This window comes from Colletes latitarsis, chromosome 14, assembly GCF_051014445.1.
Source record: "Colletes latitarsis isolate SP2378_abdomen chromosome 14, iyColLati1, whole genome shotgun sequence".
NCBI lineage: Eukaryota > Metazoa > Arthropoda > Insecta > Hymenoptera > Colletidae > Colletes > Colletes latitarsis.
In genome coordinates, this window is record NC_135147.1 from 13611146 (window position 1) to 13636550 (window position 25405).

Genomic DNA, 25405 nt, shown 5'->3' on the forward strand with positions numbered 1-25405 from the left:
GCATCAGGTTCGTCCTCGTTATCAACTATCCTAGCGGCTCCCCGATTTCGCATCGGGTTCGTCCGTGTACCTAACTAACAAATTGATACCATATTCCATACTCTTTCTCGCACTCGCAGGCCACGCGCGCTGCACGGCCCTGGCTCGTAACAGAAACTGGTGACAGCGGTGGGATTTAACTATTTTAGAATCGCTACGTAATTTTTGGGTTTCTTGAGAAGTTGAAATTTCTCTTCTTGAATTTAGACGATATACTAGTTTTCGCTAGTTAAGTCAACCAGTTAACTCTTGTTAAGAATATACTAGTTTTCGCCAGTTAATACACATTGTTAATTGGATTTAAATATACTAGTTTTCTCTAGTTGAATTAAAATAAATTATTAAAAATGACAAGTTCACAAGCAAATATTTCGTCGAACGATATTATGAACTTGACATTATCGCTTGCAAATTCAATGTCACTTTTGACACAAAAGACATGCATACAAAACGTTACATCGACGATACCGACTTTCGACGGAGAAACTCCATCTTTATCGCGTTTTGCACAAAGTGTGGAGGATGGGTTAACATTGATACCTGAGGGTTCGGAAGCCAATTATCTGGCGATTGTTCTGACTAAACTCATAGGTCCCGCACGAAGGTGCACCTTAGAGCATAAATTCGTGAGTGTTAGCGAATTGATTAAACATTTAAAAAAGAGATTCGCGCCGGGAAAAAGTTTGTCGTATTTCCAAGTAGACATCGCGAGTTTACGTATTCGCGAGGGTGAAAGTTTGCGACAGTACGTCGACAGGACTAGTCACCTGGTTTATTGCGCGCGCGGAGCCATTCGAGAAAGATACCGGGACAACGCCGAAGATTTCATCAAGGAGATGGAACGAGATGTTTTGGAAAATTTCATCGAAGGCTTACCGGATCGTATTTCTTGGAAGGTGTCGGCACAATTTAGAGACATACGGACTCTTGAAGATGCTTACGACGCCGTGCTGCATATAGACAGGAAACTAAGGAATCGAAGACAAATGCCCCGGAACGAATCACCTGCACGGTGGTCACGAAAGGATCGTGGAACCGAAGATTATCGCCACCGCGACAATCAAGTGTCGTACCCTGGCTCGCCGAGTCGTTATGACCGAGGGCGGCATGCTAGAACATACGAAGGTCAAGAGGATCGAGAGGAACAACCACATGCGTCGGCATGGCCCGTGCAACAAAGGAGCCCCTCGATTTCCCCTTCGAGGCGTTCTTACGATTTTCCTAAGGATGAAGGAAATCATTATTCCATATTAAAAAATTCCGAAAGATATCGCGAACCGAAATTATATTGTTGGTATTGTGAAACTACGGGACACGACGGGAAATCCTGTAGGAAAAATCCGCGTAATCCAAAAAACCGACGCGACTCGCGGGACTCGTCAGCCGAATCGAACGGGTCTTTAAACTTCAATCGCGCTCACCGTACCGGCGACACGATGAGCGGCAACGAAACCCGTCGTCAAAGAACAGTACACTTCGAAAACGACTCCTTATCAAAGAAACACCTGCCCCACGTCTCGAAACCAAAGTCCCAGAACTGGAATTAGGAAAGGGAACATTTTTAATCGATTGCGGTGCAGCCATCAACTTAGTACGTCTCGATGTTTTAAGAACAAAAGCAATAATAAATTCTCGCGAAGAAATAGAAGTAACAGGATTAACCACAACTCCAATTTACACGTTAGGAACCACAATTCTCCATATTCACGATACACCCGCATTTTTCTATATAGTAAGAACTCTTGCAATAGACGCTGATGGACTCATCGGAAGCCCATTTTTAATGCAAGAAGGTGGCGAAATTTCTTATTATCATGGGACCATGGTATTAAGGGACAAACCTATTAGACCATTACGTTTTTCAAACCGCAATGATTTGTTTTCATCTTTAAACTCGCAAACTCCGACTAAACACAGGCTCGAAGCTCGTACGATACAACAAATCGCGGTAAAAATAGCAAACCCGACAGTAAAGGAAGGATATTTACCACGTATTAAAACTCACGATCAACTGTACGTAGGGGAAGCAGCTGTAACAAATAACAACGGAAAATGTCACGTCTTAGCAACGAACACCAGCAGCGAAGACCTCGACGTAGAGATAGAACCACAGATAATAGAACCGTACGATTTTCTAAGCACATCGGACGAAGACCTTTGCTCATATGCAGAACAGCCAACAAAATTCAGGACCACCGAAGATAGGATAGAAAAACTCGTAAATATACTAAATACCAATCATTTAAACAGGGAAGAACGAGCATCCGTCACTGATTTAATAAAAGAATTTCCAGACCGATTTTTTCTGCTTGGAGACAAATTAGGAAAAGCAGCCGATTTTAATCATTCAATTCACACCATAGACGAAATACCAGTAAACACAAGACACTATCGATATCCGCCTGCGCATCAGGACGAAATACAAAAATAGGTTAGCGCATTATTATCACAAGGCATAATTACTCCGTCAAAATCACCCTACAACTCACCTTTATGGATCGTACCGAAGAAAGCTGACTCACAGGGAAACAAACGTTGGCGCATGGTAATAGACTTTCGCGCATTAAACGAAAAGACAATCTCCGACAAATATCCATTACCACAAATCACAGAAATTTTGGACCGATTAGGAGGAGCAAAATATTTTTCCGTTTTTGATCTCGCCAGTGGATTTCACCAGATAGAAATGAATCCAAGGGATAAGCAAAAAACAGCATTCACCACACCGCATGGACATTACGAATTTTCAAGAATGCCTTTTGGCTTAAAGAACGCTCCACCTACATTTCAACGCCTCATGGATCAAGTTCTCACCGGATTACAAGGAACAGACCTCTTCGTTTACCTGGACGACATTGTCGTTTACGCTTCATCATTGCAAGAACATAATATCAAAGTTAAAAAATTATTGAACCGCCTTCGGGAACAGGGCTTAACCCTTCAAACTGACAAATGCGAATTTCTACGCAAAGAAGTTGCATATTTAGGACATATAATTTCCGAAAAGGGGGTAAGATCGGATCCAAGAAAATTAAAAGCTGTGCAAGACTTTCCCACACCGAAAACGCAGAAGAATATTCAACAATTTTTGGGCTTAGCAGGATATTACAGAAGATTTATACCAGATTTCACCGTGAAGTCAAAACCATTGATCAATTTACTAGGAAAGGGCATTAAATTTAAATGGACAGAAGAACAAGATCAAAGTTTTAATCAATTACGTAAAGAACTTTGTCAACAACCTATATTGCAGTATCCGGATTTCACCAAACCCTTCATCGTGACTACAGACGCATCCGAATACGCCATAGGAGCTGTACTTAGCCAGGGGGAAATAGGAAAGGATTTACCGATAGCATATGCATCTCGAAGCCTTAATAAACCTGAAAAGAATTATTCGGCAACAGAGAAGGAATGTCTCGCAATGGTTTACGCAGTAAAGTATTTCCGACCCTATATTTATGGAACAAAATTCACCCTTGTCACAGATCACCGTCCCTTAGTCTGGCTACATTCAGTTAAGGACCCGACCTCCAGGCTAATAAAATGGAAATTACGACTTTCGGAATACGAGTATCAGGTTATCCACAAGTGTGGAAAAACGAACATGAACGCGGACGCGTTATCGCGCAACCCCCCATCAGTCTGTCTACCGCTCATTCCACGGGAGTCAAAGGACGATCCCGACTTCCGGGCTCAAGTACCACCGACTACCGATAAGCAATTCATAGGTCACCGTATACAACAGTTACGTCGAGATAGGGAAAACCGACCCAAATACCGGGAGGCTAGTAGTAGCTCGGACGAAGAACAAGGCCCCTCTTATGGAAAAATTCAACACTCGCCGATAATAGCTAGACACCGAACTCTACCCAGCTTATCGCACGAAGTAACATTGCCAGACGAATCTCAGGAAATCATAAACAACTTACTGCCAGCAGCAAACTCTACAAGGAACACACTACCGGAGGAAGATAACAATTTACCCGATGACCTAATGTCCTTTGAAGAACCACTTGAAATCACCAATAATGAAAATACAATTATGGAAAATCCTCGTAAAAATGTATTCAGTACTCCACAGGTAACACCGCATGTTACAGACGAAATTTTACAACCAGCCATAATTCATCCACCTGCGAGGGTTGCAACCGAAGCAAGTGCAGAACGGCTACCTGACGCCTTTGACCACACGCCTGACCCTTACCTACCATACGCATCCGACACAGATGTTTTAACCGACGAAAACGAGCACCGATACACTGCGTCAAAACAATCTTATAAAATAACTTCGAACACCCTCGCTGCGGAAAACGGACATTACGCGCACTTCATATCAGCAGATTGCAACCTAATATCCACCGTAGGAAAAGTATTACTGGACACCGAAATAATTAATAAACCGGATCTTTTGGCAGCGCAACCGAAAAAGGGACACGTATTGACTTCAGACAATGGATTGTTTAAAACCTTCAGTATAGTAATTTCTGACAATTTTTACGACAATATTACGGCAAAAGATGTATCCCATGGGTTAAAGACTCTCAGACATACCCTGGACCAAAATCAAATAAATTCCTTTCGAATCTCTGTAACAGGAGATTTACACAAATTACCAGCTAACAAATTTTACAAAATATTAGAAGAAGTTTTTACCGAAACAGATCAACAAATTACTCTATGCAGCTGTGCTATCACCACACCGTCTGAATCGGATAGATTGGACATAATTCGCGAAGCCCATGATAGTTTAATTGGAGGGCATAAAGGGATAACAAAAACGTACAAACGCATTCGATCAAAATTCCATTGGCCAAAAATGCGCAACGAAATTCAAGAGTACATCAGGACATGCCAAAGTTGCCAAGAACAAAAATTAGTTCGAGCAAAGACTCGCCAACCCATGTTGATCACCGACACACCGCTGGATGCATTTGACAAAATATCACTGGACACCGTGGGACCTCTTCCAATCACGCCTAATGGAAATAGACATATTCTTACCATACAGGACAATCTGACGAAATACTGCGTGGCAGTTGCAATACCTAATATTCGAGCCGCGACCATTGCAGATGCCTTCGCACGACACTTTATCGCAATCTACGGTACACCTCGCGCAATATTAACAGATAAAGGAACTAGTTTCATTGGAAATTTAATGACGAATTTGGCAGAAATATTTAAAATTAAACAAATAACAACTTCCGGATACAGACCACAAACTAATGGATCATTGAAAAGAAGTCACATCGTGCTCACTGAATACCTCAAACATTACATGGATAACTACGAAGATTGGGATTTATTAATTCCTTTTGCAATGTTCTCATATAACACATCCGTTCACGAAGCAACAAATTTCACACCATACGAGTTAATTTTTGGAAAAGTAGCTCGAGAACCCAGTTCCTTCCCAGATAAAGAGAAATTAAAATCATATGGAGACTATTTACAGGACTTGATTTCACACATAACTACAATCCGTAACATTACTTCGAAGAGGCCGAATATCCCGGATCGGTAACGCGGAAGACGGAGTCGTTGCCGATCTCCACCTGGACCGACTACCGGGGCAGCCACCTGTGAACGTAGCCGAGCACTGGTTGGAGGTGGGCTACGTCGTGCCCAAGGTTTAAACCCAGAACACAACGCACCAGTATCGATAAGTACACACCACAACATGATACCACAGACGAGGTATACGAGTAGACCAATCACCTTATGGACTTTTGCGGCCGAATCTGACTGCCATACCGACCTGAAAATTCGGAGGTGATTTTAGCGGCCTCTTCTCATGGATGACGGTCAGTTGAGAAACTATTCACTGAATTAGTATTGATGGGCAGAAAACTGTAGTTGTGCGTAAATACATGTGAGTTGGCAGTGCAGTATTATCAGACGGCAAGCCTGTGGCCAAAGGAAACTGCCCCCTCCACTTACACACACAATGCACAACCACCTTGTATATGAGTTCTGGCGTTTCGTATAGCTTCGAGGATTCGAGAAAGGCGGTGAATGTGAGTCTACCCTTCTTGCTCTCAACACAACTGAAATTCGACCTAGCATCACGGCATGCGATATCGAGTCTCGATTGCCCAGGCATTTTTTACTTTCCGACCTATGTATGCGCATATAAGCAAAATACCATAATGTAAAAAAAATTTCAAAATTTTTTTTTACGAAAATACACGTTTCAAGACTCCCTAATCATATTTTAACTATGAAAAAAAGGACATTTTTTTACTATGCTTATGGACGTGCGTTCATATATTTATACTATTTATGCGATTGAGTCTAAACAACCGAATGAATTTCAATGTAATTTTAAATTTTTAAATCTGAAAAAATTTGGAAATACTTTCCTATTTATCCTCTTTGTTTAGCAATTTAAAAAAACGCTGATTCGTTAAAATCAATCATATTAAAATAAAAGACTGGAAAATTTTTCTTCTTTCAATGAAGGAAACTCTTTTACTTAATCTTTTTCGAAGGCGAAGGTGAAAAAGTCGATTTCACCACGGCAACAATGGTTGGACGCGACGCATGGACGTTCCCCCGAAATAGGGGATCGGTTTTTGTTTTCCAGAAACGCGAGTGAGGCGATCGAAAACGCGAAACGCGTTAGTTGGATAACGGAGAGAGTCGCGAGGTTCCGTATGAAATAAAAAGACACGACCCCTAGCAACAGCATGCGTGTTTTGTTTGCCCCACATAGTCATCCAAAGGCTGAAGCTTGAAATTAAAATCAAAATAAAAATTAAATATACAATATAAAATTTTTCTATATTGCAGAAGATAGGGATAAATTATAGTTAATTGTATTATGTAAAATTTATTTCAAGCACTTGAAAAATCATCTTCAGTCTTCTCCATTCATCATCAAGCCTTTCTTTTTTGAATGTAGATTAACTTGTTTTATTTCCAATTAATTTATATTTAATGTTTCTATAAATTTCAAATCCATTAATCAATTTGAATTTGTGATATTATGTCAGCCAGTTTCGAAAAAATGGTTTCAAGAAAAACGCATTTAAAATTTCTGATATGATTATTAACCGCTGGGTACTCTTCCCTTTAAATGACTATAACTTTGTTACTTCTACGAATTTTAATGAGTCTACGTTTATAATAATTGCTAAATAAGGAGGACGAGTTCCAAGCCAAAGATCAGTTGCAGGGTTTTTAAAAAAGACAGATTGGCATTTTTCTTCTCATTGTTTGCGACGTGTTTGCGAGGGATGTGTCCGATATATACATATGGATATAATCAATTCATTTTCCTTCAATAATTCTCCATTGCAAAAATTCTACAGTATTCTTACATTTTTTTATATTTTAAAATTTTCCCATATGATTAGAAAGTAGGTATACGACGAAAGCTATACAACTTTATATGTATACAGGGTGTTCGGCTACCCCTGGGAAAAATTTTAATGGTGGATTCTAGAGGCCAAAATAAGACGAAAATCAAGAATATCAATTTATTGATGAAGGCTTCGTTAAACGGTTATTAACGTTTAAAGTTCCAACAGTACTGAATTTTTTTCTCAAAAATGCGCAAGATTTCGGGGGTATGTGTATTCACTAAAAATGATTGCAATTGACCCCCGGAACCGACAATAATTTTTTCAGAACGATTTGAAATTTTTTTTTTTCGTCGAAAAATTTAGGCACTGACCCCTGTCGATTTTCCTTAAAAATTACTTTTTCATTTTTAGTATTTTTGTTTGACGCCCTACAGAAAAGTTGTCTAATACTTTTTTGTAGGTATCCATGAGCTCTACTTCAGAAAAAAGTTTCATTGAAATATATTCACAATTGTAGGAGTTATGGCTGTTTGAAAATTGGACCATTTTTATGGGGTTTTTCTCATTTTGCGAGGTCAAGGGCCAACTTTTCGAACATTTTTGCGATTTGTACATATTCTCCATCAAAATACCCGTAGTTTGCTTTTTTAAACATTAAAATCGTCCAATCCGTTCAAAAGTTATGACGTTTTAAAGATTCGCATGAAAATTCGGGCAGACATTTCTGGCCAGAAATTATACTTTCGGTAAGGAATTTTTTTCTCGAAACTGAGTAGGATTTCGGGGGTATGTCTGTTGACCAAAAATGCTTGCAATTGACTCCTGCAACTAAAAATAATTTTTCCAAGACGAATCGAAAGTCTTTTTTTTCCCCGAAAAATTTAGGCACCTATCCGATTTTCTTTCTCGAAAGTGGATAGGATATCGAAGACATGTGTATTCACCAAAAATTATTGTAATTGACTCCCGCAGCCGAAAATAATTTTTCCAGAACGATTTGAAATTTTTGAATTTAATTGTTAATAACTTTTTAACGAAGCCTCCATTAACAAATTGGTATTCTTGATTTTCGTCTTATTTTGGCCTCTAGAATCCTCTATTAAAATTTTTCCCAGGGGTGGCCAAACACCCTGTATATAGTGCATGATCGCTTTGTATGGAAAGTCAATAAATCTTCAAAAAGCGTCCAGGTCCGATTTCGAGAAATGTAAGGTCTGTCAGTCACGATGGCTTTTGCCGTTTACTGACGATTCGAACGTGTGGCGATTGGCGATGCCAGGCCTGCTTTCGAGAAATGTAAGCGACGTCAACGATGCAAGAGCGAGAAGGAAAGCGAGTATCAGCCTGTTCTTCTCGCTTCTTCCGAAACTTTACGAGCTCACGTATACGGAATTGGGCATAGTGTGCGAAAGTGGAATGAGGAGTTCCTGGGGCCCCCGATGCGCGGTTTGATAATACTGATTTCGAGTCGCAAATACGTTTTTGCCGAGTTATTTTTTAAATAAATGATGTATTACAATTTAAAATAAAAAATAGAGGATTTGCGGTGTACGTATCAATGAGATAAATTCTTAGGTATTTTAATAATCTTGAAATTTTTAAATAACCTTAATCGATTGATTATTCCAATGAAATTAATCGATTAATGTCCAATTATGGACCGTACAGCTTTCATTTCGTTAAAAGATAATAAAATTCCTGAAATTTCATTTACTGTCTCACTTCCTCTTTTGTTCATTTCTAAATCTGTTGGTAACGTTGTGAGTGACACGGAAATGGTAATGGGGCTCTAGAGCCCCAGAGAATCGGGCCGAAAAAATACATTAGGTGATAGGTCTACTCGTATACCTCGTCGGTGATGATACTACACACCCCGACACATTTAGCTTTCAATTATTCTACTTTTCGCGACTTTTCTTATTTTCTTTTGTAAATAAGTAACAGGGCGCTTTCCGTCTAATATGAAAGCATCACGCATAACGCGATGTTTCATCTTGGGGGGGAGATGTTACGTATGTCGAACGTTTCGTTCCTCAAATTTTTCTTGCCACTTGCGTGCATTATGAAATCGCCCTGCTACTTATCTAACCTTTGAAATGGGGGCCACTTCCGTCGCGATGCAGCAGCCCGTTAATTAATACAATTCGGAGAATAGAGCAGCCCGTTAATTAATACAATTCGGAGAATAGTGCACACGGCGATTTCTAACGTACTTTTGAATCCGCCCCACACAGATTTTTTGGTATATAAACCCTGTGATTTCATTACTCGGGGGATCATAATCGTACCGTCACGTTAGAGTCAACGTCACGTCTCTTGTCACGCGTATACGATTTGATAGTCAGTGGTATCTTGCGAGATCGGGCTACCGTACCCTTTAGTATCAAACCATATAGAATCCGTGAACCGGCATAAATTCTATTGCGGCCTTTATTTCCAACTGACATACCCCCGCATCGCCAGTGCGTCAACACCGTGCAAGGTCATTTTAGGTAAATATAATCATTCTTTGATCGCGACATAAGATACACGAAACAATTGTATTTTATTTGTTGATTTAAGAATATATCTACTTTTATTATCAAATCAGAGTTACCCAACTTCTTTAACCCACAATTATATAAAGCGATTATTATTAGTTAAACGTTCCCATAATAATATAACCTTACCGCTCGGGTTATATTATATTTAATAATTCACAGTTACGACTTCAATTAACACATCCCCAAATCCAAATACAACCTCTTACAACCTAGTGGCTCCTCGATTACGCATCGAATTCGTCCACGCAATCTATTACCATCCTAGCGGCTCCCTGATTTCGTATCAGGTTCGTCCGCATCCTACAGCTCCCTGATTTCGCATCAGGTTCGTCTGTGATTTATCCAACCTCCCAGCAGCTCCTTGATTTCGCATCAGGTTCATCCTCGTTATCAACTATCCTAGCGGCTCCCCGATTTCGCATCGGGTTCGTCCGTGTACCTAACTAACAAATTGATACCATATTCCATACTCTCTCTCGCACTCGCAGGCCACGCGCGCTGCACGGCCCTGGCTCGTAACAGAAAAAAAAATTTTGTAAAATTTATTTTACGAAAATAAATGGGTTTTAAAACCCCCTGATCATATTTTAATTATTGAAACAAAAAAAAGAAATTTTTTTCTTATTATTATTCTTATATGTGAGCGTAACATATGTATATTATTAATACGATTTTTCAACATCAATATTTTAAGATTGAAAATTAATAAATTAAAATGAGAATCCACTCTTTGCCAGTATCGTGCACGCTGTGGGATTTTTCAATAAGAAGAGTTCTTATTTTTATAACATAAACAAAACTTAGTAGTAGAATTAATAGTTGCAGAAATTAATTAATAATGATTTTCCTCGATATGTTTTTAGATAACCGTATATCAATTATCAATTTGTTATGACGAACTAAATATTATATGTTTGATTTGGCTTAACTTTGCATAAAAAAATAATTGTATCGATCCATCAAAATTAATAACGTGCACCATCAAACCGTTTAAACCACAAAAGAAAAGTGATCCCGTTTACCAGTTTAATACAAAGTATGGGTTGGATTAAAAATTTTAAAAGGACATAGTCGAATATTTTTAAAGGTACAAAACATAGCGTTTCATTTTCATCAGAACAGTAACATGAGTTAGCAGGTAATGTCATAAAACTGTTTTACCCGGTTATACCCCTTTTTACCTCAAGTATAAGGTAAAAAGTACGAGGTACGACTATCCGAAAATCGTTCACATTTTATCAATGTAAATGAAGCGGCTATTCCATTCCATCATCATCATTAAATAGAAAATTTTGTAATTTCTGTGAAAACAGAACTTTCGTTAGATGTACGTAGTGCTTGAAATTTTTATGTTTTGACTGTTTTTACGAAAAGTACCATCCAGATTCATGTACTTCGTACATTGAAAATAACATATTATGTTATAAATGTAATTTTGGTTAAATTCAACTTTAAAAAAGAAATATTCGAAGGGCATGCAAAAATATAATGTCACATGTTATGTACGATTGTGCGAGAATATGATTGAAAAAATAAAAAAAAGATTTGTTCTACCAGGGTTCGAATCTGCAGAGCAAAAGAAGAAGCTCGAACTTGCAGGCAAACACCTTATCACTCACGGCCACGCTGATTAGTGGTGAATAGAATATAGTTCTATTTCTGAAAATAGTACCTGTAATAACTTTAATAATACATATCTTAAAGTAAAACCTAACCCAAAACCGGGTGCCATTCCAACTTTTCCTTGTTAGAACCGAGTTTTCAATTTGTCTTAGCGAAAAAAACAGCTGGTTAATAACCTGCTTACCTGTTTTCAATTACCAAACATTTATTTCTCAATTAACCCTTTGCGAGTGAGACCATTTTGCAGATTATTCTGAAACATTTGTGGTATTCGTTTTCAATGCGATTTAAGTAAGCATGTAATGTATAAGATTTCATCTCATTTAATTTTTTCTTTTCTAGAGAAGGCAGAGAACAAATTTATTTAATTTTTTTTTACAGAAAATTTAAATCTTGCCAAGATTTATATGAAACATTTAAAAGATTTTTCATAAATTATGCCTATGGATCGGAAGGAACAACTATAAAACAAGTTGTAAAAAATTTTTCAAATCGTTCTAAAAATATTATTTTCAGCTGTGAGGGTAAATTACAATCATTTTTGGTCATTACACATACCCCCGAGATCCTACGCATTTTCGAGAAAATAATTCCTTACCGAAAATCTAATTAGGTGACAGAGAAAAAAAAAAATTTCAAATTGTTCTGGAAAAATGATTTTCGGTTGCGGGGGTCAATTACAATCATTTTTGGTCATTACACATACCCTCGAAATCCTACCCACTTTCTAGAAAAAAATTCCAGAAGGTGTGAAATTTTTCGACGAAATTAAGATATTTCAAATCGTTCTGAAAAAAATATTGTTAGCTGTGGGGGTCAATTACAATCATTTTTGGTGAATAGACATACCCCCGAAATCCTACCCACTTTCTAGAAAAAAATTCGAGAAGGTGTGAAAACGGTTGTTTGACGGAAAAAAAAATTCAATTCAAATCGTTTTGGAAAAATTATTTGCGGTTGCGGGGGTCAATTACAATCATTTTTGCTGGAATAGACATACCCCCGAAATCTTGCGCATTTTCGAGAAAAAAATTCAGTACCGACGGAACTTTAAACGTTAATAATTACTTTTTAACGAAGTCTCCATCAACAAATTAGAAAATTATTTTCTCCTATCTATTGTAATTAAGAGTCAAATTTAAGAAATCAACGGCTTAATCGTATAAGGCGACTAAGCGAAAATAAATTCAACTTGCACCGATTATTTTCCATTCTCACAGCGTTCCTTCCCTCGAGATCCGGACGAGGTTAGGTTAGGCGAGGTGTTTGAACCTCCTCCCCTTAAAACATATTGCTTTAACAGTATAATAAAAAATACTTAACTGTCCAATTACATCTACTCTTACATCCAATGAAATCTACTTTAATATCCAAAGAAAATAACTAAAAAATCATTTTAAGTTCCACGTTACCCTTTTTTTAATACTTCTTTATTTATTTATTTATTTATTTATTTACGGGTTTGTACACCCTTTGTTGATATAATACAGTTGCATAATATGTATAAAAGTCACATTAATTGCGTATAATATGAGATGCAGTGCGTACAACACTAATGACATGCTATTTGAAGGAATACGGAGAACTGTTAAAGAAGTCCATATGCTGGCTAAACTGGTTAGCTTGGACATATGGTTAATACAATTATTGTATGTATAATGTCTTGTAAATGTTAGAATATAAAATAATTCCATATTTCCATACAATCCATATAATTCCATATTTATACGTAACAACATATCATATATAGTTCTACGTTGTACTTTTCTAAGAAAATAAATTTTTCACGTGAAATTTTCTGCATAAACTTCTTAAATAACTCTATTCTTGGTAAAAAAAAAAGAAAAAAAAAACAACACCAAGCTGTAGTAAGAATGTTAAATAAGCATCACATGAAAGCATCACATGACTACTTTTTAATACAGAAAAGTATTAATAAGAAAGAATTGAGAAGTAATATATGAAAGATGAATTGTGGTCTGGTTAGGTCTGGGTTAAGTTAATAAAAGAAGGATAGACTTTTCAAATTTCAAATAAAGAAAGAAAGAAAGAAAGAAAGAAAACGAAGATAAGCCAAATGAAGAAGGGAATGACGAATCTATTTAACCTCTGAAAAAATAGATACAATAATAAAGAGAGACAAGGTTTTTTAATCTGTGTAATCTCAAAATTCAGAGATAAAAAATAAGAAAGAATGTTTAACCAAATGTATTACCAAAAGTAGTTGACTTAATTGATATTGGCAACTTCGTCTTCATTGATTTCACTTATCTTATAACAGAATTACCTAATTCTGATATAGATTTATTAGATAATTTATTAACAGAACATTTTACAAAAGATTACTTTAGAAAAGTATTGAAATTACATGAAAAAGAAGATATCAAGGTAAAGAGGTTTGAAAATTTAGTATATAAAAAATATAGTAAGATATTTAAGATAATCGACAAATGATACTTACCGATTGGGACATCCCAATTACTTTTTTTGTAAAAATGAAACGAATTTCGAATTTTTGGTCATAGAAAATGAAAATATAAAGGCACGAAGAGGACTGTTTTTATGCAAAATAAATTAAATTATTATTTATATATATATATATATATATAAGTTTAATTATGATTTTTATCTTCTAAAGTGTGATAAAACTGTAAGATAAAAGATGAATTAAGTTCCAAGTCCCTAAAATTTTCCAAATCATAGATTTAAAAATGATTTAGATATTTACATGATTTTAGTGTGGGTTTATATTTATACAAGTATATAAATATCTAAATGGGCAAGTTAAAGAACGATACACATGTTGATAGTATAATAATATCCCTTTATTCCTCATAAAAATTCACAACTGAATTCCTTAACATTCCATTCTTAAAAAATCCATCCCAAAATATATTATCAAAACTAGTAATAAATTATTTGAACAAGGTGATAATAGATTTAAAATATTTAATAAAATTTAAATATCAGAGACTGATAGTATTAATAAAAGATAATATTAATACTATTTTGACACACTTATTTGATTTTAATATTAATTATAGATACTTTGATTATTGATTTATTAAAACATAAAGTTAACTAAAAGTCCCAGTAGATTATAAATATTTTAAAGAGCATGAATTAGCATAGAATTTCATAAAAATTTTGACGAGTGATAGAAGTAACTTGAATAATCTGAATTTTGTAGCTTTTACTGTGAGAATTTGGGTGTGATCACACGACGATGTACGGACATTTTATGAACGCGTCTTTCCGGCGCCTACTCGTACTCGTACAGGCATTAGCCTCATTTGTTCTTGTTACTGTTTCTAACGAATGTTTATCCAACCGTATGTGTTAAATATTGTATCTCTGACGAATTGTTCTTTTTATGGCGTATATTATATCGGGCATTTAATTAATATTCCATTAACTGCGTTTAATAACCAATAGGTTATGGGCCCAGACGGAAAGAATTAAGAAACGAGTGTCGGAAAATATAAGAATTAGAATCGATCGTTATTCGAGTGTGCGTCGATATTACGTGTGGTGCATCGAAAGCGAGAAGATGAGTACGCCGAGCTTCGTCCGAATTGAGGCCTTGAGCAAAGATAATTTTGATACATGGAAAATGCAAATGGAAGCATTGCTTGTCAAGAACGACGCGTGGATCTACGTAAATGGCGAATTCAGAAAGCCATCGCTGGTAGCGGGAAACGCGGAATCGGAAAATGCGGTAAGAGCATGGATAAATAACGATAAGAAAGCCAAATCAGACATAATTCTAGCAATAAGCCCAACCGAATTAAAACAAATAAAGGGTTGCAGTACGTCTCGCGAAGTGTGGTTAAAGTTAGAAAATATTTATCAGTCGAAAGGCCCTGCTCGAAAGGCCACGTTATTAAAACGATTGACGTTGCATCGAATGGAGGATAATGGCGACGTGCGAGAACACGTTCGAATGTTTTTCGATACGATAGATAAACTCAACGAAATGGAAGTTGAAATAAATCCGGATCTACTCGCAATCATGTTGTTGTACAGTCTACCACCGACTTTCGAAAATTTTCGTTGTGCCATCGAGTCGCGAGATGAATTGCCATCGCCGGAAGTACTTCGTGTTAAAATTATCGAGGAGAGTGAAGCTCGCAAGAACGACACGCGCGCCATGTTGCAGAATGCGATGATCGCGAGTAAAAGTCGATATTCGAGCAAACGGAAACCGGTAGGCGGCAAGTCCGAAGACAAAAGTGATTTTCAGTTTCGGTGTCATCGATGCAAGAAGAAGGGACATAAAGTCGCGGATTGCAGAAGTAAGAAACAAGACGATTCACAAACAGCGAACAACGCGGATAGCATGACATTGTGCGCGATGGAAGTTTTTTCTGAAAAACAAGACGTACTGTACGCAACAGGAAGTTCGTTCGCGGCGACGTGGTGTTTAGACAGCGGTGCAACTTCGCATATGTGTGGACAGTTACGCGATTTTACCGAGATAGACGATTCCAAACGCGGCAAGCTAAACTTGGCAAATCACGCATCGGCGAAGATTCTCGCGAAGGGTACGGTCTATTTCGAATCGGAGGTTCACGGTGAAAAGAAAAACGTAAATTTGAGTGAAGTGCTCCACGTGCCGGATCTCCGCACGAATTTAATATCGGTCGCCAAGATTACGGATAGAGGTTTTGAGGTTATCTTCAAGAAAAACCACGCGGAAGTGATCGACCGAAAAGGTGCGGTGAAGTTGCACGCGAATCGAATCGGCAATCTCTACTACGTACGTGAACGCGAGCAAGCTGAGTGCAGCGCAATCTTCGAACGGGAAGAAGATGGAAGGTCATCGAGCTTGCTGGAAATATGGCATCGTCGTATGGGTCATCTGAATGTGCAGGATCTGAAGAGGGCCGAACGAGACAAGGCAATACGAGGCCTGAAACTCGGTAAAAGTGAGGACAAGCTGGATTGTGAGGTATGCATACGAGGAAAAATGACAAGAGCAGTTTTTCCCGTGAAATTGAAAGGCAAGTATGAACCCTTAGAGATTATTCACTCAGATCTATGCGGTCCAATGCGGGTTGAGTCAAACAATCGAGCCAGGTACTATATCACTTTCATAGATGAGCATTCCAGGTGGTGTGAAGTACGCTTTCTCAGAAATAAAAGCGACGCTCTCGAAGCATTCAAGGAAGTCAAGGCGTCAGTGGAAAATCAAAAGGGGAAGAAAATTAAATTTCTACAATCGGACAACGGAAGAGAGTACATAAATTCCGAGTTCGATCGATTCTTGAAAACTAACGGAATTCAAAGACGTCTTTCTATTGCATACAACTCCGAACAGAATGGTACTGCCGAGCGAAAAAATCTGACTCTCATCGAAATGGCTCGATGTCTACTTATTCAGTCAGGGCTGCCACCGTCGTTTTGGGCCGAAGCAGTTTCAACTGCAAACTACATTCGGAATAGATGTCCAACTAAGAGCCTAGATGGTCGGACACCGCATGAACTGTGGATAGGAACAGCTCCTGACGTAAGTTTTTTCCGCGAATTTGGATCTAAGGTATTTTGTCTCAACAGATTACCTAGCAAGGGGAAGCTAGATCACCGTGCCAGAAAGGGAATATTCCTGGGATATGCGTTGAATGCAAAAGGGTACAGAGTGTGGCTCCCTGAAGAAAAGAAAATCGAAATAACGAGGGACGTTAAATTTCTGGAAACCCACAGAGTATCGCCGAAATCAGTTTTTGAAGATTTTGTCCAAGAGAAAACATCTGACCCGATCGAAAGGCGAGCTGAGAATCTGGACATTGAATTAGTACCTCTAGGGACAGTAAGGGATGATGTTTCGGCCGTTCGGACAGTTCCTGAAGACACCGGAGAAGATCGTGCAAACGAGATAGGGACGACACCGAAAAGAGGACCCGGAAGACCGACCATGCTGCGGACCGGAAAAGTGGGAAGACCTCGGAAATTATTCCACATCCGACAAGAAGAAACCCAATACGCAGACGCCGAATGCGCCTTGCTAGCAGAGGTACCTATGAGGGAGGCCATTTCAGGCCTGGATGCTGAAGAGTGGCACCGCGCAATAGCGAGCGAAGTCAAATCCATTCTAAGAAACAATATTTGGGAATTGGTAAAACGTCCTGAGGGCCGACAAGTGATCGGATCTCGCATAGTACTCCGAAACAAGTACAATCCTGATGGTACGCTCGAAAGAAGAAAGGCACGAATTGTCGCTAGAGGATTCGCCCAGCGCCCAGGTATTCATTTTAATCAGACGTTTGCACCAGTTGCCCGCTTGAGCTCGATTCGCCTGCTAGTTGCACTGGCTGCGAGCGAGGGGATGGAGATGAGGCAATTCGATGTCGAGACAGCATATTTGAATGGAGCGCTGGACGAAGAGATCTTTATGGAAGTGCCGATTTTGATGTCCAAAGCGCTCGAGTTAATTAGCGATACGGAAGCCAGGGGAAGCGATGTCGAGATCAAGGCAAAAGACATGCTCAAGGATTTGCAAACCGGGGACAGAGTTTGCATGTTAAGAAAATCATTGTATGGCCTTCGACAAGCTGGAAGAAGCTGGCACAAGAAGCTAGACGATGTGTTGAGGGAGTTCGGAGCAAGACCTTCCAAATTAGATCCTTGCATATACCGATTCAAGCAAGGGGGAGGATCGTTGTACATTGCGGTGTACGTAGATGACATCTTAACGTTCTCCCGAAGAACAGATCTTATAACGAAGTTCAAACATCATATGAGCAGACAATTCGGTATTAAGGATCTAGGAGAACCAAAGTACTGTCTGGGGATAGAATTCCGGCGAGAATCGAACCAGATAAGTATGTGTCAAGAGGGTTATGTGCTCGAAGTCCTGGAACGTTTTGGGATGAGCGAATCGAAGCCTGTAAGCACACCGTTGGATGTCAACACCAAATTGACAGAAATCAATGAAGCTCCGAGTGAAGAGGAAAAGGATCTCCCGTACCGTGAACTGATCGGATCGCTGATGTACTTGGCTGTTGCAACAAGACCGGATATTGCATATGCTGTGAGCGTCTTGAGTCAATTCAATGACAAGTATGGAAAATCGCATTGGATGGCAGCAAAGCGAGTACTGCGTTACTTGAGAGGGACATCAAACTTGGGCCTTAATTTCGGATCGTCTAAAAAACCGCTAACGGGCTACGTGGACGCAGATTGGGCCGGTTGTACTATTGATAGACGTTCATATACGGGGCACACTTTTGTTTTAGGTGAAGGAGCTGTATCATGGAATTCCAAAAAACAGAGGACCGTCGCTCTTTCGTCCACCGAGGCCGAATATATGGGATTAGCCGAGGCCGCGAAGCAGGCCATATATTTCAGAGCTCTGTTGGTCGAGCTAGGGTTCGAAAGACTTGCTGAAATCAGAATTTACAACGACAACATGGGTGCTCTGAAACTGGCAGAAAACCCAATTTTTCACTCCCGGACTAAACATATTGACGTCAGGCACCATTTTGTACGCGAGGCACTGAAGGACAAAAAATTCGAGATCTCGCATGTTCCAACGGGCGACATGGTAGCCGACGTCCTAACGAAGGCGCTGCCTGGCCCGAAGTTCAAGAGGTTCATCGGGCTACTAGGTTTAAAAAGGACTACATCACAGGTGTGAGGTTTGTCCGCACCTCGAGGGGAAGTGTGAGAATTTGGGTGTGATCACACGACGATGTACGGACATTTTATGAACGCGTCTTTCCGGCGCCTACTCGTACTCGTACAGGCATTAGCCTCATTTGTTCTTGTTACTGTTTCTAACGAATGTTTATCCAACCGTATGTGTTAAATATTGTATCTCTGACGAATTGTTCTTTTTATGGCGTATATTATATCGGGCATTTAATTAATATTCCATTAACTGCGTTTAATAACCAATATTTACTATATCTTTGGATATGGAATCGCAGATTCATTTTATTAGTAGTGTGACTAATAATATTAAGTTCTATGTTATCGAACTATTATTTTTATTAATAAAAATAGAGATAGTACTGACGATTTACTCGGACTCGTTAAAGTAAGTGGGCCAAGTGGGAAGAATATTAAGATAGATAGATAGATAGATAGATATTGGTAAAAATATCCTTCTTGTCTTTATATAGGAAATCTTTAATATTAAAAATAAACTCTTTCTGTAAAATCATCATACTTATCATCATAATTTATAAAATTAAAGTCAACGCATCTAATAATGAAAGGAGAAACTGACTTTATATCTTGTGTATTCTTTTACCGATGAATTATGAACAAACTGAACTGAAGTATTTTATAGGACTTGTCAAGAACGTTTTTTTCTTTTTTCATGTATTTATTTTTACTTTTGAAGTATGGAAAACAAAACTTACAGAGGCTTTGTTTACTTAAATGTTAAAACTTACCTTTTGTAAAACCCGGCGATATCGACTGTATAAATCGCCTTACGTTCGTGTCCGTAAGTGAGGTAGAGTACGTGCTCGATTTAGGTTATGTAAGTAAATTTCACGTGCTACTCTCTCGACGTATACTTTTACACGAAAAGTTTCGTGTATTTTGTGAGCAGCATCCCATGCTTGTCGCCAAATTGAAGTGTCCTTGAATTCGGAAGACTGGTTACGTGTGAATCTTCGTTGATCGTCTACCTTCAACTCCATTAATAACAACTCGTGAATACAGGTGTTACGTCGGGATTCCGTCGACATTTGTAAAAGAGAATTTCCCTATACAGGGATGCTTGTCCCCTACAACACGGCATCATATCCCCTATAACACGCTTTCGCTCTAACACGATAAGAAAATTGCGAAAACCTTTGTACAACACTGTACTCCTACAGCACTGGATAACATGATTTTTGCTTAACATATTTAAAAACTAAATTAGCTTAAAATAATGACGCGAAAGAATAATGAAAGAAATATAGTGGCTTTACATGAAAAAATATATTATTAGAAATTATAATTTATTAAATTAAGGTTGCGTTAAATTAAAATAATATTTTTTGTGTTTTTTTGTTTTCTGTTATACATACATACATACATACATACATACATACATACATACATACGTATACAGGGTGTTCGGCCACCCTTGGGAAAAATATTAATGGGAGATTCGAGAGGCCAAAATAAGACGAAAATCAAGAATACCAATTTGTTGATGGTGGCTTCGTTAAAAAGTTATTAACGTTTAAAGTTCCGCCAATACTGAATTTTTTCTCGAAAGTGGGTAAGATTTCGGGAGTATGTCTATTCACCGAAAATAATTATAATTGACCTCCGCAACCGAAAATAATTTTTCCAGAACGATTTGAAACTTTTCAATTTCGCCGAAAAATTTGGGCACCTACCTACCTACCTACCTACCTACCCCCTGTTGAGTTTCCTTAAAAATTCGTTTTTGATTTTTAATAATTTCGCTTGACGTCCTACAGAAAAGTTGTTTAATACGTTTTTGTAGGTACCTATGGGCTCTACTTCAGAAAAAAGTTTCATTGAAATATATTCACTATTATAGGAGTTATGGCTATATAAGTTGAAAATTGGACCATTTTTATGGGGGTTTTTTAACATTACGGGGCCAAGGAACAACCTTTCCAATATTTTTATAATTGTTACATATTCTACACTAAAATACGCGGCGTTTGGCTTTCTTAACATTAAAATCGTCCAATCCGTTCAGAAGTTATGGTGTTTTAAAGATTCGCATAAAATTTACGGGAAGCATTTCTTGCCTGAAATTATATTTTCGGTAAGGAATCTTTTTCTCGAAAATGGTTAGGATTTCGAGGGTATGTCTATCGACCAAAAATTATTATAATTGGTCCCTGCAATCAGAAATAATTTTTTTAGAATGATTTAAAACTTTTTAATTTTGTTGAAAAATTTCACACCTTCTCGAATTTTTTTCTCCAAACTGGGTAGGAATTCCGGGGTATATCTATTCATCAAAAATGATTATAATCGACCCTTGCAATCGGAAATAATTTTTTTAGAACGATTGGAAAAATTTTTTTTTTCGCCAAGAAATTTCACCACCTACCCGAATTTTTTTCTCGAAGGAGGGTAGGATTTCGGGGATATGTGTATTCATAAAAAATGATTGTAATTGATCCCCGCAACCGAAAATAATTTTTCTAAAACGATTTGAAATTTTTTAATTTAATTGTTAATAACTTTTTAACGAAGCCTCCATCAACAAATTGGTATTCTTGATTTTCGTCTTATTTTGGCCTCTAGAATCTCCCATTAAAATTTTTCCCAGGGGTGGTCGAACACCCTGTATACATATAAAAATTGAATTGCTTATGTAGAATTAAAAAAAAATATTCGTTTTTAATAAGTTTTCGGACCATAACTCCCCTTTTCGAGTGAACTGGCTCTGGGTTAGGTCTCATATAACACAGTGGCAGACAACACGGCATTTTATAGGAACCGATCTACCGTGTTATAGGAGGGTTTCAAACTGTATTTCGTTTATTTAATGAAGTTTAATCCTCCTCCGGGGACGGCGGAGCGGAAACAATGTGTCGCGTGAATGGGAATTCGGAACAAAAATCATAGCTTCTAAAGAATTCCAGTCAATTTTCGACCTAAGACCTCTTACACTTTTTTTTTTAAAGAGAATACAAAGATACAACAAACAAATCGATAGACAAAAATTATATATTTTTGTTAAAAAAAAATTGAAACGACCTTGATTTTTTGTTGAATAAAAACTGTTTTGCTAATTTCTACTATTGCAATTTCTTGTCAAGTGTTGTCATTTCTGTGTAACTTTTGTTCGAAAAGTTTTTTCATTGGTTTAGAGGAAGTGTCTGAAATCAGAGGTGCCAGAAGTGCACCGAAGGCATAGTATGCTCTCTCACACTATGTCAGATCACGCGTACGTGAACTCGTAATGTTTCGGAAAGTCGACAAAGGCAAACTGACGCTGCCCGAAGTAATTTCGGACCGCCTCGTGAGAGTCGAGAGAGAAAGGCTCACATTTGCCTTCTCGCTCTTAACAACTGAAATCCGACCTCCCGTCAACTGCATACGATTTGGAATCTCGAGTCGAGATTCTCGACTGACTGCCCAGGCATTTTTACTTTCCGACGCACATGACGATGTAGGCGCACATAAGCAAAGTACGTAAGTAGTTTGAAAAAAAAATTTTGTAAAATTTATTTTACGAAAATAAATGGGTTTTAAAACCCCCTGATCATATTTTAATTATTGAAACAAAAAAAAGAAATTTTTTTCTTATTATTATTCTTATATGTGAGCGTAACATATGTATATTATTAATACGATTTTTCAACATCAATATTTTAAGATTGAAAATTAATAAATTAAAATGAGAATCCACTCTTTGCCAGTATCGTGCACGCTGTGGGATTTTTCAATAAGAAGAGTTCTTATTTTTATAACATAAACAAAACTTAGTAGTAGAATTAATAGTTGCAGAAATTAATTAATAATGATTTTCCTCGATATGTTTTTAGATAACCGTATATCAATTATCAATTTGTTATGACGAACTAAATATTATATGTTTGATTTGGCTTAACTTTGCATAAAAAAATAATTGTATCGATCCATCAAAATTAATAACGTGCACCATCAAACCGTTTAAACCACAAAAGAAAAGTGATCCCGTTTACCAGTTTAATACAAAGTATGGGTTGGATTAAAAATTTTAAAAGGACATAGTCGAATATTTTTAAAGGTACAAAACATAGCGTTTCATTTTCATCAGAACAGTAACATGAGTTAGCAGGTAATGTCATAAAACTGTTTTACCCGGTTATACCCCTTTTTACCTCAAGTATAAGGTAAAAAGTACGAGGTACGACTATCCGAAAATCGTTCACATTTTATCAATGTAAATGAAGCGGCTATTCCATTCCATCATCATCATTAAATAGAAAATTTTGTAATTTCTGTGAAAACAGAACTTTCGTTAGATGTACGTAGTGCTTGAAATTTTTATGTTTTGACTGTTTTTACGAAAAGTACCATCCAGATTCATGTACTTCGTACATTGAAAATAACATATTATGTTATAAATGTAATTTTGGTTAAATTCAACTTTAAAAAAGAAATATTCGAAGGGCATGCAAAAATATAATGTCACATGTTATGTACGATTGTGCGAGAATATGATTGAAAAAATAAAAAAAAGATTTGTTCTACCAGGGTTCGAATCTGCAGAGCAAAAGAAGAAGCTCGAACTTGCAGGCAAACACCTTATCACTCACGGCCACGCTGATTAGTGGTGAATAGAATATAGTTCTATTTCTGAAAATAGTACCTGTAATAACTTTAATAATACATATCTTAAAGTAAAACCTAACCCAAAACCGGGTGCCATTCCAACTTTTCCTTGTTAGAACCGAGTTTTCAATTTGTCTTAGCGAAAAAAACAGCTGGTTAATAACCTGCTTACCTGTTTTCAATTACCAAACATTTATTTCTCAATTAACCCTTTGCGAGTGAGACCATTTTGCAGATTATTCTGAAACATTTGTGGTATTCGTTTTCAATGCGATTTAAGTAAGCATGTAATGTATAAGATTTCATCTCATTTAATTTTTTCTTTTCTAGAGAAGGCAGAGAACAAATTTATTTAATTTTTTTTTACAGAAAATTTAAATCTTGCCAAGATTTATATGAAACATTTAAAAGATTTTTCATAAATTATGCCTATGGATCGGAAGGAACAACTATAAAACAAGTTGTAAAAAATTTTTCAAATCGTTCTAAAAATATTATTTTCAGCTGTGAGGGTAAATTACAATCATTTTTGGTCATTACACATACCCCCGAGATCCTACGCATTTTCGAGAAAATAATTCCTTACCGAAAATCTAATTAGGTGACAGAGAAAAAAAAAAATTTCAAATTGTTCTGGAAAAATGATTTTCGGTTGCGGGGGTCAATTACAATCATTTTTGGTCATTACACATACCCTCGAAATCCTACCCACTTTCTAGAAAAAAATTCCAGAAGGTGTGAAATTTTTCGACGAAATTAAGATATTTCAAATCGTTCTGAAAAAAATATTGTTAGCTGTGGGGGTCAATTACAATCATTTTTGGTGAATAGACATACCCCCGAAATCCTACCCACTTTCTAGAAAAAAATTCGAGAAGGTGTGAAAACGGTTGTTTGACGGAAAAAAAAATTCAATTCAAATCGTTTTGGAAAAATTATTTGCGGTTGCGGGGGTCAATTACAATCATTTTTGCTGGAATAGACATACCCCCGAAATCTTGCGCATTTTCGAGAAAAAAATTCAGTACCGACGGAACTTTAAACGTTAATAATTACTTTTTAACGAAGTCTCCATCAACAAATTAGAAAATTATTTTCTCCTATCTATTGTAATTAAGAGTCAAATTTAAGAAATCAACGGCTTAATCGTATAAGGCGACTAAGCGAAAATAAATTCAACTTGCACCGATTATTTTCCATTCTCACAGCGTTCCTTCCCTCGAGATCCGGACGAGGTTAGGTTAGGCGAGGTGTTTGAACCTCCTCCCCTTAAAACATATTGCTTTAACAGTATAATAAAAAATACTTAACTGTCCAATTACATCTACTCTTACATCCAATGAAATCTACTTTAATATCCAAAGAAAATAACTAAAAAATCATTTTAAGTTCCACGTTACCCTTTTTTTAATACTTCTTTATTTATTTATTTATTTATTTATTTACGGGTTTGTACACCCTTTGTTGATATAATACAGTTGCATAATATGTATAAAAGTCACATTAATTGCGTATAATATGAGATGCAGTGCGTACAACACTAATGACATGCTATTTGAAGGAATACGGAGAACTGTTAAAGAAGTCCATATGCTGGCTAAACTGGTTAGCTTGGACATATGGTTAATACAATTATTG